This window comes from Microcaecilia unicolor, chromosome 10 (assembly GCF_901765095.1).
Source record: "Microcaecilia unicolor chromosome 10, aMicUni1.1, whole genome shotgun sequence".
NCBI lineage: Eukaryota > Metazoa > Chordata > Amphibia > Gymnophiona > Siphonopidae > Microcaecilia > Microcaecilia unicolor.
The window spans coordinates 108,587,892-108,602,527 of record NC_044040.1 but is presented as its reverse complement, the minus strand read 5'-3'; the positions used below and the strand labels follow the sequence as shown (position 1 = coordinate 108,602,527).

General features: G+C 41.0%; 1 protein-coding gene across 1 annotated transcript in view; it reads right to left on the bottom strand.

The window, feature by feature from the left end:
- The window catches only part of STAG1 (stromal antigen 1), a 1,758,022-nt gene that overhangs the window by 1,393,828 nt on the left and 349,558 nt on the right, over positions 1 to 14,636 (bottom strand).

Genomic DNA, 14,636 nt, shown 5'->3' with positions numbered 1-14,636 from the left:
ATGGGCAGGGAGGGCGCATGGCGTAAGGGCTCAGGAAGTCTGTTCCAGGCATAAGGTGCTGTGAGGCAGAAGGGGCGGAGTCTGGAGTTAGCGGTGGTGGAGAAGGGTACAGATAGGAGTGATTTGTCCTGAGAGCGGAGGTTACGGGTGGGAATTGTATAATTATAGTACAGCAAGAGGCCCTCACTGGATGCCCACCGGAAGGGTGGAAGGCCAGATTTTAGGACTCAGGCTGTAAAAATACCAGCTAGGTTTAAAAATCTATGACTGGCTGAGCAAGGACTTGCTTTTCCTGCAGGTTAATATGTGTTCTAGTTTAAGACCTATCCACTGGAATAGTGGTGGGCCAAGCTGCATAGCTTGAAACAGTTGAAAAGCACTGCCTAGGCCTGAGAAGCAGTTGATGGCCTTATAGCAGAGAGCCTGCAAGAGCAGGACTGCTTGGTGAGTTCTAATGAAACCTGGTGCAACTTCCAAATTGAGTGTAACACACATGATGCAGAAATTAAAGACAGAAATGATAAGAAGTTTGGTTCATAACACGGAGTCTGTCTTTAGAAGATGGCACCCAGATCACAAGATGATATGAGACAGATTTGTCCATGTTTGGATGTTTGGATGTCCGTATCTAGGGAGATGTTGACAAAAAGGGAAATTGCACAATAACTTGCAATAGCTGAAACGGAAAGGAGAGATGGCCACCTGACCGGTGGTAGAGTATGACTCACTGATTAAGCAACATTAGAAAAAAAATCCCTCTCCATAGACTTGTATGGTGACCAAATTGTATAAAAGCAGGGTGCATGCAAGCCCTCGTTGGAACGATTTTCCCCAACGCGTCCTAGAGGGCAGGGCTCTGGCCAGTTGAACCCAGAATCTGTCTGCTGAATGTACCTGATTAAAGTCTGATTTGGTAAGAATAAAAAGACTATTTCTTTAACTACACTGTTTCTGTCCTTGCTTCAATTTATTCTCTATCTTCTATCTGTTTTACAAACTAACACACACACACACACAAGTAAGATTTCTCACTGAAACAGTTTTATAGACTTTTCATAGAATTTATGTGGGAACATAAATAGCCAAAGATTCATTTAGATCCAAATAGACAGAAAGCTGTGGTCATGGGAATTAGACTTGAACTGCGCCTTCTGATGCCTCCCCAACAGCGATACCCATGGGAAGGGGTCTCACAGGAATTCAGGGAGGCGGTCCACAAGATCATAGAAGAACAGATCCTCTGTACACCTCCGTGTGGAAGGGTCCCACGGGGGTCTATAGAGGGGTAGATTAAAAACAGTGGTGACCACCATCCGCTTAAGTCTTATTCCATGTTCCAAGCTTTCCTGTCCTTTGCCTTTCTTTTGTGTCTCTTCTTGGCCGCAAGAGGGGAGATTCTATGCGTCCAAGATCTACTTGGGATGCTGCTCATGACTTCCCTTTCACCTTATGCTTTTCCCCTTCTTCTTTTCCCTCCCCGTCCCATGTCAACATGCCTACTTTGTCTTTCTTCTACTCTGTCCATTTTTGATTTGCGTGATGCGTGCAAGTGTGTGATTGTTGCGTGATTGGTGCATTACTACGAGTCCAGGAGACTGCGAGCTCGTGTTTTGCTGGCTGTTTATTTCACGTTCAATTCTTGGGATCGGTCTTTATGCGAGCTTCTGGCTCTACGATCCCTAGAGGTTGTGCGTTTTCTATTTCACCCCCTACTCTTTGTCTTTCACCCTCTTCTTTTCTGGATGGGTTTCTGTCTGCGTCCTACTCCCTGTTTTCCTTCCCACTCACATTTTCGGTCTCTATCTGACTCTTGCACTTGGTACCTCTCCTACTTGCCCTCTCTGTCTTCTCCTGTCCTTTTCTTGCCTGTAAAGGTTCTATGATGTCCCATCACTGTCTTTCTTTATTCTCTGTCCTCCTCTCAATGCAACTGACCCTGTGTTTTTGTTTATTTGGGGCGTCTATTGCTTTCTTTCTGTTACGCCTTCCCCATGTCCATCTGTCTGTAGATCTTGGGGATATGTAAGATCCTGAATTTCCTCCCCGGTCTCTCATGTCCCTTATTACAGCATTCTGTTTTCTCTCTCTTAGTTTTCACTCTTTCCTGTGCTTAAGCCACTGCCAATTTCCCTTCCGTTATACTTTCCTATCGCAGTCAGTGAACTCTGTCCGTCCTCTCGTATATCCTGTGCCCTCATTTAGGGTATTTGTACTCTCTGCCCCGGTTGCCCATTTCTTTCTCCCTGTTCTCCTGTCCACCTTTATCTGTTGCTCTTGTGATCTTCCTACTTATTTGTTTTTATGTCACCTGCATGTACTTTCTTCGTGTGTTTATCTGTTCTATTCTTGGTGTACTTCTGTGCGGCATTGCGCTCACAGATTGCACCATCTGTCCTCTGTCTCTCTGTTTCTGTAGAGACTGTTTATTAGGAGGGTATCTTCATTTCCGTCCTCCCTTCTGTCTCACTTGCCTATTCTGTGTATTCCCGTTATGTTTCCAACAATCCTGTCTGTAGATTCACTGCAGTTCCCTGAAATCCTACATCTCTTCTTCTGAACTATTCTTTAAAACTGACAGCCCACAGAGCCCCCACCTCCTTTCCTGCCTATACACTTCTGCTTTTACATCTCGTACGGAGGGAGTGTCCCTTCCCTGCCCTCCAAGAGATCTGGGCTCATTTCCTCTGTGCTGTACTTAAACCTCCGAGAGGTACTTAACCTCTACCTTTCATGCTCTCTGATTCTGTTTCTGGCCAATATTGATTTCTCCCCATCCCTGTTAGAAACTTTCCTGATGTGTTTTTGTGAAAGATTTACAATTCTTTGCCAGCTTCTTATCTGTACGTTGCCATTTCCTACTTCACGTTTAAAACTGCGTAGTAAGTCTTGCTTCCTTATTTTTCTGTTACTGCCAGGCTCTATGGGCACTCATTCTCTCCCCCCCCCCCCTTCCTTCCTGTCATACAGCTTTATACTTGATAAACCACACTTATTTCTATGCCTGCCTGCTTTGGAAACCCCCGTCTGAAACTTTCATGATATTATAAATCTCCGCTTGAGAAGTCCCGGTCTGTATTCCGTCTCTGTTCCCCGTAGCCACTTTAGCTGCACTTCCGGGTTTAATTTTCGCTGCATAGACCCCGTCTCTGCCACTTTCGGCACCTTTCTGTCATACTCACTATATATGAAACTGTTACTACGCTCTAAGTCTTCTACCTTTTGTATTTTGTCTTTGCTAAAAGTCCCAAAAGTCCTGCACTAATCCTGACAGTTGTCTGCCTTAAGCTCCCGTTGTTACTGCTTCTCCTGTCACAGCCTCGGCTGTAAGACTGTTAAATTTATCTCACTTCCACCTATATTTTCTCCTTGCAAAAGGTCTCTTGGCCATTATACAGCATTCTCCTGTCCCCTGGCTCTGTGACTTGTTTTTCTAAGCTATCTGGACTTCAGAAGCATGCTCTTCTCCTTCATGTATTGTCAGTACTTTATACTGTAACTTATGGCTGGCTATCAAAGTATACGGCCATCTTTCGGTCTGATTAATGCTTTTTCTTCTCCTTCCTCTCCACCCATTATGGGCGTAGCCCTGGGCGTAACTCCACACCTCAGATACGCCTTCTGCCTCCGTTTTGTATTCGTCCCCTGCATAACTCACTTTTTTATTGCTTTTGCGTGTTTAATCCACTGGGTGTCAAATAAAATATAACTAATGATATTTCATAGTCGCTATTCTATTGGCTTGTCCTTGTTAATTGCTCCTGTATAGTTGCTACTGTGAAATGTATTCCTTTTTAATTTTGATTGTCTATTGGCTACTATTTTCAGTTGTAATTTTAAATTTGTACTTGTCCTAGTAGCTGTTATCACACCCTTTTAATTTACAATTTGTTTTGGGACAATGTTATACTTTTAATTAATAATGCTTAAGGTTTGTCATTTATTTTCCTATTTGACATTTGCTTTTGGTAATTTCATATATAATTGCTGAGGTTTTCCTGAATTTGTAGTTTGAAATGGGGCTTTCTTGTGACATGATTAGGAAATATACCTTTACAGTTTGCTGTTTAGACACTATATAGATTATATCCTGCTCTCGTTATAAGCTAGGCGCTATGCTGTCCCCGCCCATCAGCTTCTATTGCTTGTACTATCTATGGACATTTTACTGTTTGTGTTATACTGCGTTAGATATGAGGGGATCTTATTCACTCTCTAGATAAAATTCTCATATGCTTTGCATTTCCGATACTCATATAGTTCTGGTTTCTTGTGCTCTGTTTTAATGGCGTACTCGTTTAAAAGAAATATAAGTTACAGCCCCAGCACCGTACTATCGTGTTAGTTAATGGTTTGACTTTAAATAATACCACAAGTCTGCTTATCTTAAGGAAACATGGGTTTTTGAATCCTGGTTTTGAACAGTATTATAGATTGTCAGAATTATAAATTGTCCTCATATTTAAGTCTCATTTGAAGGATGCTTTTTGATAATTTTAATAACCGGTGAGCCTGACTATATTATAACGTTATCTACAGGAAATACTGCACTTCCTCGCTTGCATTGCGGTTTTCGTCCTCCGAGTGCATACAGCCTGGACTGGCTTATTTTAAACACTTGCAGTAATGAGTTATGTTATAATGTTTCCTGATGAATATTTCCACGTTTTGAGAATGACAATCACTTTTAAATAATATGGTTTTATAAAGAATTAAATTGTGTAAGTCTTTATAACAAGTTTTCTGTTTTTACTCGACAGCATTGTGAACTAGGATCCAACACAGGAAGTCACATGAAATTACAATGGTGTATTGTTACATTAAGAGCTAGATAACCCCTTGTATAACTTATATGATAGTAGAAGTATTATGTACTATATAGAAGCATTTCTTGCTTTTACCTTAATAGATATGCATATAAAATAAGTTTTACCTTTCCTGTTGAGAAGATGATGGCTGCGTGCCATGAGAATACTACTACTACTACTACTACTTAACATTTCTAAAGCGCTACTAGGGTTACGCAGCGCTGTACAATTTAACATAGAGGGACAGTCCCTGCTCAAAAGAGCTTACAATCTAGTAGACAAGTGAACGGTCAAATTGGGGCAGTCTGGATTTACTGAACGGTAAGAGTTAGGTGCCGAACGCGGCAATGAAGAGGTGGGTTTTAAGCAGAGACTTGAAGATGGGCAGGGAGGGGGCTTGGCGTATGGGCTCAGGAAGGTTGTTCCAAGCATAGGGTGAGGCGAGGCAGAATGAGCGGAGCCTGGAGTTGGCAGTGGTGGAGAAGGGTACAGAGAGGAGGGATTTGTCCTGTGAACGGAGGTTTCGGGTGGGAACGTAAGGGGAAATGAGGGTAGAAAGGTAATGAGGGGCGGCAGACTGAGTGCATTTGTAGGTAAGAAAGAGGAGCTTGAATTGAATGCGGTATCTGATTGGAAGCCAATGAAGTGACTTGAGGAGAGGGGTGATATGAGTATATCGGTTCTGGCGGAATATAAGACGTGCAGCAGAGTTCTGAACAGATTGAAGGGGGGATAGATGGCTAAGTGGAAGGCCGGTGAGGAGTAAGTTGCAGTAGTCAAGGCGAGAGGTAATGAGAGCGTGGACGAGGGTTCGGGTGGTGTGTTCAGAGAGGAGAGGGCGAATTTTGCTGATGTTAAAGAGGAAGAAGCGACAGGTCTTGGCTATCTGCTGGATATGCGCAGAGAAGGAGAGGGAGGAGTCAAAGATGACACTTCTAACCAGTGGCGTAGCCAAGGGTGGGCCCACCTAGTAGTTATTTCCTGTTGGTTCTTTATAGCCCAACCCACCTTCTCTTTCCTTCTAATGCTGCAGCTGTCCTGCTTGTCATCATTTAGACATATCATTTCAGTCACTGATTAGTATGTATGTTTTATGCCGTATCATTAGAAGTTCTTGGTGTAAGAATCACATGTTTTAATTTGTTTTTGTTCCCTTTCACCTGTTTAGGCACAAAAGCTTCCTGCCATCGCATTCGGGTTCATTTTGTTTACTATGTTCCTTTTCTGAGTGTATGGGTATTAATTTGTCATATTTATGGGTATGAACTTGTCATATTTGCACCACGATTCTGGTGTCCTGTTTCACAATTTATTGCATTATATGCTTCTCTTATATTTTCCTGTTTAGATGCTACTTCCAACCTATCCGGTAGCCGCCCCAAAAGCATTTAATATGTATTTACCTTTATTTTATTTATTCTAGAGGTATAGCTCGAAATCGGTGTTTCAGTAACATATATGTTACTCTTATTATAGTATGTAGAAGTATCATGTCTTGTTTAATGTCTATATTTTGTTTCCATACACAGCTCCCAACATAACTTTACAGTTTATTATCTGCCTTACATTACAAATTAGGTAGGCCCAGTTTTTACCATATAATATGTACACTTTATTTTTATTTCGCAGCTGGATCCTTAAAGTCTTCAGAATCGGCTGCCGCCCTTAAGGTGCCCTACAGTTCGTCCCTCATATATGTAAATATACAGACATGATGCCAAGCTCTGCTGTTACAGGCTGGAGATTATTGCCAGGTCCTTGTTTACATTTTGTAATTTAAAGTTGGGAAATTTTTACTTCAATTCCCTATACTCTATACCTTTTCTATTTCTATATCTTTATCTTGCAATAAGTTAGAACAATTGACAATTACTGGTACTGGCTGGGATTGCGGTAAAACACCCCATATTGGGACTAATATCTGCCATAGGCAGGTTAACCGTGGTTGGGGTGACAGTAACTAAAAATATAGATTTTGGAATATACACCTGTTTTAAGGTGTCCTCTAGTGAGGTGTTTGATTTTGCGTAACTGGCATATCTGGCCCCCTTGGATATACTTATAGCTGGTGTCGATCAGTTGCTTGGGTTTAACTACTGATCTAGAGATTAGTCGGGAGGGTGCCTGTCCTAATTCCGGCAGGGTATATCCTGGATTTCTGAGTCTAGAACACTTAGGAACGTTAACTGGGGGTGTGTATAGGTCAATGATGCGTTTATGGGGCTCTTGACTATGTATAATCCCTACTCTTCAGACTTTTTTCTTTAATACTTTTGCTAATTTTAACGCTTATATTGGGTTGTGAGCAAATGTTAGTTCTCTGTCTCTCCAAATTATGGGGATTCCTTTACCATCCATTTTGTGAGTAGTTAAATCTTGTACAAGTACTTTGATGTTGGAGTGAGTTCCTATTTCTTTGGACAGACTACATAAGGTCTAGACATTAAAAGATATTTGAGTTATGAAGGATACGTAAGAGTTATTGGATTTATTACTGAAGATACATAAGAGTTTTTTTGGAGTTATTACAGAAGATACATAAGATGTTTGATATAGTGTAGAAACAGTTAGATAGAGTTCAGGGACTGATGCTCTGCGGGGCTTCCACTTGCTGAGGAGCAAATTCTTGTGTTGTCCCTATGGTAGGTGACAGTGCCTAGTTAGGAATTGTTAGGGGTTTAGATACAGCTAGGGGACTAACACAAACATAGTTTTAGGGACATGTAAATACTTGGATATAGCTTAGGTACTAACCCAGATTCCGTCATAAATAATGTAGGGAATTTAGCAAGCATGGTTAGAGTAGTTAGGGAATGACGGAACGGACATTTGAGTCCTTTAGCATAGATTTTGCGCGGTGCGTGTCCCCCGCCTTATATCTGTCTACCCAGCGCAGGGTTCACAGTAGTGGGGGTGTGCCGTTAAGGTATCGCCACCGAGACGTTGGAGTGACCTTTCGGATTTCCTCCGTGTACCTGTAGTTCATTGTCACGTTAGTTGTGATAACCTACGGAGTTGGTGATTTTTAGTTGTATTCATAGTCGGATTTCTATTGGCAATTTTATATTCGGATTTCTTGTGGAGATAATAGTGATAGATAGTAGTGATATAGGTGTTTTATAAGACTAGATTTGCCAGTACAATTTGACACAACCCAGATATTGGTGTTCTACCATACCAGAGTTCTGGTACCCAATTCATTATGCTGCCTCTTGAGATAGTGATAAATCACTTCCCAGGAGACCACATAAATCTTATAAAGTTTTGCCAAATATGGCATTCCTGGAATAAGTTTCAGCCTGGACTCTCGTGGCCCCGTAAGGGCACCTTTAATACCAAAATTCTGAAAAGGTTATTAGACTTTATTTACACATACACACCCGATTCCACCCGTCATCTCCACTATCAGATTCTCAGTAGATGGGTATCGACTATTACTGATCACGTGATCCCAGACACTGTCGATCTGACATCGTTATTGATACCTGGTGAGGTCAATCTTAATCCGCGGCCTAGTAGACGGCCCCCTGCAAGAGCCGATTCACTCATTCCACATAACTCCAATGCTCCTAGAGGTAACAATCAGTGCCGGGACTATCGCTCTCAGCCTACTCCCAGTCACCGAGCTGAAGTACAGTGCAACCGTTGTGTCCAATTGGGACATTACGCCATGGAATATCCATGCCGGCACCTTCCTCATAGTCAATACCGTCAACCTCCTTCAGACTCCCCATCGCTACGTGTCTCCCGGATGCAGATACGACAGCCACAGACAGACCGCAGGCGACCGAGTGACCTCCCCTCGCTAGATAACCCACATCGCCAAGACTGTAGGAATGATTACCCTGATAATCGTGGCCGCCGGTCTCAACTTGAAAAAGGCCCACCCATCACTAATAGACGACCTAGAGACTACCATTCTGGCCCTAGTCCTGATCGCTTTCCAGATGTCCAGTGCTATCGTTGTCATCAATACGGCCATTTTGCTGCCGAATGCCCTCAGACGCAGCCATATAGATTTAAAAAACCGCAGGTCCGTCACGATCTTCCAGTACGGCAGTCATTCCCTTTGGGGAACCCGGATCAACGCCATCTGCAGTGACCACAGACCTAGGGAACAATATTACCCACCCCATAATGACTAGGCGTAATCCGAACCCGATCTGATTTTGTTGCTCTCAGTTACTCATACTACTCAGCTCCTCATTTAGTATCCAGAAACCATTTCTCTGTATATGTGTTGGTGTGATGTTTCTGTTTCTATTACAGGTGACATGTCTTTATTTTATATTTCTCTAGCTTTCATTGCAAGTGTATATTTATGGTACCATACAATGACTTAACTGAGTCAGCAAGTTATTTAGTTGCTTTTATGCATACCTTCTCTGGGGAGTTCTTATCAACTGCAGGGATGAGCGATCCCCAGAGGATATTCATTTTATGTTTTTTATATATATACCTTTACTGACTTATTTATGCCATTTTACTTTATACGGGATCCCTTTTAAATAAAAGCTGTGTATTGCTCATTGTTAAAATGTTTACTGCTTTGACTGTTGCGCTGTTTAAATTGATGTGACATTCACTTCTTTAGTTTTTTCATGAATATAAAGCCTTCATTTTTGAAATCTCTTTATGGTGTGTGTGATATCTGAAAACTTTTCATTATTTCCTTGTCTAAGAAAGAAGAAATATTTCATAACCATTATCCGTTATATGGAATAAATGTGAGAAATATTCCCTTGAACTGGCCATTTGGGGGAACATTTTGTGCTGATCATAGATTTTGTAGTATTCTTGAACAGAGAATTGGTGAAGCTTTCAGACATAAATAAGGAAAATTATGCACTCCACTTTCTGATTCCTTTCTATTTAAAACAGGTTATCACAATAACCCCTGGAATGCCAACTATTGCGCTTTTTATCTCTCTGTCTTTCACTGCGAGTGATTGTGAGAAAAACTGGTGTAAACTATTTGTATGCAGCGGTCCTGGAATTCATGCTTTGTGTATTTAACTAACACCTTGCTTCAACTAACTCTTGACACGTGGTGGTTTTGTCTTGAAGCGATATGCTTCTTCCTACTTCTTTGACTGCTTGAAAAGGGTTACTTAAACTCTATGTGAAGGTCAATCAAGGGTGTCTGCACTTTTGAATATTTTTTTTTTTCTTCCATTTGTCTTTTTCAAGGAACCTTTTTCTTGCATTGCCATCTGAATATGCCTTGCTGCAATTCAGATGTATAATATTTTGTTTTATTTTTATTTTTTACTTTATTTTTTTTGTAAGCCTATTTTTACCTTACACCCTTCAGGGTGGTTTTCTAAAATTTTTTTTTTTATTTTTTTATTCTCGATGCTTTGTTTCTTACCCTGCCTCCTTCCTGGCCCCCATTTATACCCACGACCCGCCTCGTAACCCCTTGTCTGAAATAGGCTCGTTTTCTAATTCTTGTATTTACGCAATGGTTCTTCATGACCCCTGCTAGCATTATGACTTCTTTCAATAAATTTACCACATAAATTGCACTACTGGTCTGTTTAAGTTTTGCCTTTCCCCAGATGGATACAGGAATTCCGTTGACGTCCCTCACCGAGGAGACGACTGCTAGCAAAGAAGAGCTACCCAATAATGTATCTGATCTGAAGGCTATGTTGCATCAAAGAATCGCTAAATTAAAGGACAGATGCACAGACCCCAACATTACCTGGTGTGAGATACGAAACATTATTGAGCGTGAGTTTCAACATATGCATCAATTGGTCCATGAGCAAAAGAGACAGGCTCTCCACTGACTGGAGTTGCAAGAAGCTTTGGCCTCTACCCTTCATCTAGCTCGTAAGTCCTGCTGGCCTCCTGCAGCTGAGGGCCCAACCCTTGGTGAATGGTAGTCATCGCAGGTGAAGATTCCATACCTACTGGCCATAGATTGCAACGCATTATCCGTGCCTTTTGCCTATTTTTGTTCACCATATTCCTGACCCTCCATACATCAATAACTCGAACAATCAATTTTTATTGTTGGGTTTTTTTTGTACCCTTTTCTTTTGTTCCATATACTTTACCATTGTTATTTGATCATCTCTTCATAATAATTACCTATCTGTCTTGCACATTATGCAAGCCAGAAATGGGGATATATTATGCAAATCCCAATTCCTAGGATTAAGAGGGTTGAAGTTGAAGCTCTGACCCCTATCAATCAGGAGATATAATTTCATATATACTATTGCTATTTATGTAAATTGGCTTTTCGTTATTGTACCCTTATGGTTTCCCTTTTTGCTTATTCAATTCACACTGATTATGCCCACCAAGATATAGCAATGTATCATTCAGGCATACAGTTATTTTGCTTATTCCTTTGCCAGCCTCTGACTCTTGATGGACTGATTATGATGGTGCATGCCTAGAATAAAGACATGGAAAGATCCAAGTTTGTACACCACAAGTATGTCTTCAAGATCTATCCAGGCCCAAATGATGTTAGATCCCCCAAGGTTGTGGCAATAATCTTTACACCTTGCAAACTACTGGACCACAAGTTTTGGGTCCATGTGAAAGATATACGGGTTTACTCAGCCGCAGAACCAGATGTTACCAGCCTAACCATCTCAAGACCGGCCACTTCCTTCAGCAGGCCAGCCTGAAAACCCAGATCTCCGTCCAGATTCTTCAGCGCTTCCACCGCCTCAACCATGATCGATGAAAGAGAATTCAGAACGGATACTTAATTTGAGATTTACTGTTGCTGTTTATGGACATTATAGATTCATATTTTGTTTTATTTCCCTATGAGATGGACCAATCGCTATGCGAATGCTAGAGACACTATAGAAATGTCTGCAACAGTATAATTATGTAAAAGCACACAGGGATGCAATATAATAGTGTTAAGACTGATGAAAGAATGTAATCAATAATCGGTATGACTATATAATCTATGCAAATGTATACTCAAGATATAATCAGTATATAACCAAAGAATTATTGATTGTTATTAATATATATATCTCCATATATGTAAGAGTAAGATTGAACCTGCATATTAATAGGTTTAGAAATATTATTGTTGTAGTTATAGTATGTTACCGAAGTAGTGCCTATGTTATCACTTTGATTCAAACAAATCAGACTATACCAGCTTTCAATTAGACTCATCTATAATTGAATAGGATACCTTCTGGAATGGATGGTACCATGGTACGTTAACCCTGGTGTCACCCTATGGGATAGGGTGAAGAGGGGAATGTTAATATGTGTTGTAGCTTGAGGCCTATCCACTGGAATGGTGGTGGGCCAAGTTACTGGGCTTTGGCCAGCTGAGCAGCCCTGACTAGGCCTGAAAGCCCACCAATGGCCTTATAGATGGGAACCTGCAAAAGCAGGCCTGCATGATGGGTCTTAACAAAATCTGGTAGAACTGTCAAATTGAACATAACACCTAAGATGTAGAAATAATGGACAAAAATGGATGAAGTTTGGTTTTTAAAATGAAGTCTGTGTTTCTATAAGATGGCACTCAGATCATAAGATGATATGAAAGATGATATGAAACTGAAATGCTAGTATTGAGATATTTTTGTACCAAGAGGGAGAAAAACAAGTGTTGACAAAAGCGGAAATGTCACAATCATGTGCAGATATTTTTGTAACAAGAAAAACATGTTATTGACAATAACGGAAATCTTGCAATAGCTAAAACGGAAAGAAGAGGTGGGTACAGATGGGCACCTGCCGGAAAGGAAAGTGTGAATCAGAGGTTGGGCAATATTAAGAAAAAAACAGGGGTCTTGCCATTGACTTGCATGTAGACCTGCGCCTATAAAAGAGAAGAGATTTTGGCAGATCGTTGGAACTTTTCCCCAACACCTTGGAAGCAGCAACGCTCTGTCCAGAATCTGTCCAATGTCTGTACCTGACTGAAGTCCCTATTTGAGGGTAAGAATAAATAAGTAATTCTTTCACTAACTGGTTTCAGTCTTTATTTCATTCTATTTTCTGTCATTCACCTATTTCACTGAATACCACCCACAAACACATAAGTTAGATTCCTTCTCTCTCACTTACATAGATTTAATGTGGGAACATAAATGGCCAAGGATTTATTTTGATCCAGATAGACAGAAAGCCGTGGTAATGGGAATTAGATTTGAACTGCACCTTCTGATGCCTCCCCAGCGTCGATACCCCTGCCAAGGGGTTTCACTGGAATTTAGGCAGGCGGTCTACAAGATCATAGAAGAACAGACCCTCTATACACATCCGTGTGGAAAACTCAGACAGGGGTCTACAGAGGGCCAATAAAACAATATTGAAAAGGTTTTATTTTTATTTTCCTATTATTTCCTTTATTGTTCTAATTGTTTTTCTAAGAGTTTCCCCGTTATTTCTGTTTATGTAATTTAAATTGAAGTTGATATTGCTCAGATACAGGGGTAACATCAAACCCTAATACTTGCTAAGATATCCCTGTTAGTATCAACCAGTTATGCAATTGTTTAACTTTGGTGTAGGCTTACTTAAGCTGCATGTCTTTCTGTAGGTTTGACTAGGCTCCAAGTGGGGTAACGGATATATATAAAATGCTTCCCATACTTCCAGGTCATTATGCATATGTCAAAATCCATGCATGACCTTTGTTAATATAAATTTTCCTAGGATTGACCCTTTTTGCTGTATGAGGCAACCTCATACTTGCTATCCACTTTTTAGTGCTCATGATTGGATGCTAATGATGAGTAATAGTAAGGTCCAGGCATTCCGACCTGTTTAAGGATTCTGAATACCTACAACCTAAAACAGCCTGCAATCTGAGTGCTAACCATATATTTGTTGAGCCACCATAACAATGCTTAATCAAAACCACTATTCCTTCCGAGGACCACTGAGATAGATACATTAGATTATCTCCCCATGCACTATGCAGCAGATATAATAGAAGCCATAGAAAAACCTGAAAGTGTTTATTAGTATGATCCACCTGAAATTGCTATTACCCGCATACCTATACTTCATGGGATTTTGTAGATGAACTCATGGATTTGTCCCATTCATAAAACCTCAAGAGAGATGACATCAGGATTAAGCCCAAGGGGTGGGGTAATATAAAGGGAATTCCATATGCCCAAAAATATACCACCTGAGAATGAAGTTTCCTGTCTTGCATAATATCTGCTAGCAATCCATAAGAGCAAAACTCGTCCTCTCGTTTGATAGTTTGGCACCTTCTGGAATAGATAGTGACAAACTAGTTTTGTGTCACCCCCAGCTGCTGGGGTAACAAGTGGGGAATGTATAATTATAGTACAGCAAGAGGCCCTCACTGGATGCCCACCGGAAGGGTGGAAGGCCAGATTTTAGGACTCAGGCTGTAAAAATACCAGCTAGGTTTAAAAATCTATGACTGGCTGAGCAAGGACTTGCTTTTCCTGCAGGTTAATGTGTGTTCTAGTTTAAGACCTATCCACTGGAATAGTGGTGGGCCAAGCTGCATAGCTTGAAACAGTTGAAAAGCACTGCCTAGGCCTGAGAAGCAGTTGATGGCCTTATAGCAGAGAGCCTGCAAGAGCAGGACTGCTTGGTGAGTTCTAATGAAACCTGGTGCAACTTCCAAATTGAGTGTAACACACATGATGCAGAAATTAAAGACAGAAATGATAAGAAGTTTGGTTCATAACACGGAGTCTGTCTTTAGAAGATGGCACCCAGATCACAAGATGATATGAGACAGATTTGTCCATGTTTGGATGTCCGTATCTAGGGAGATGTTGACAAAAGGGGAAATTGCACAATAACTTGCAATAGCTGAAACGGAAAGGAGAGATGGCC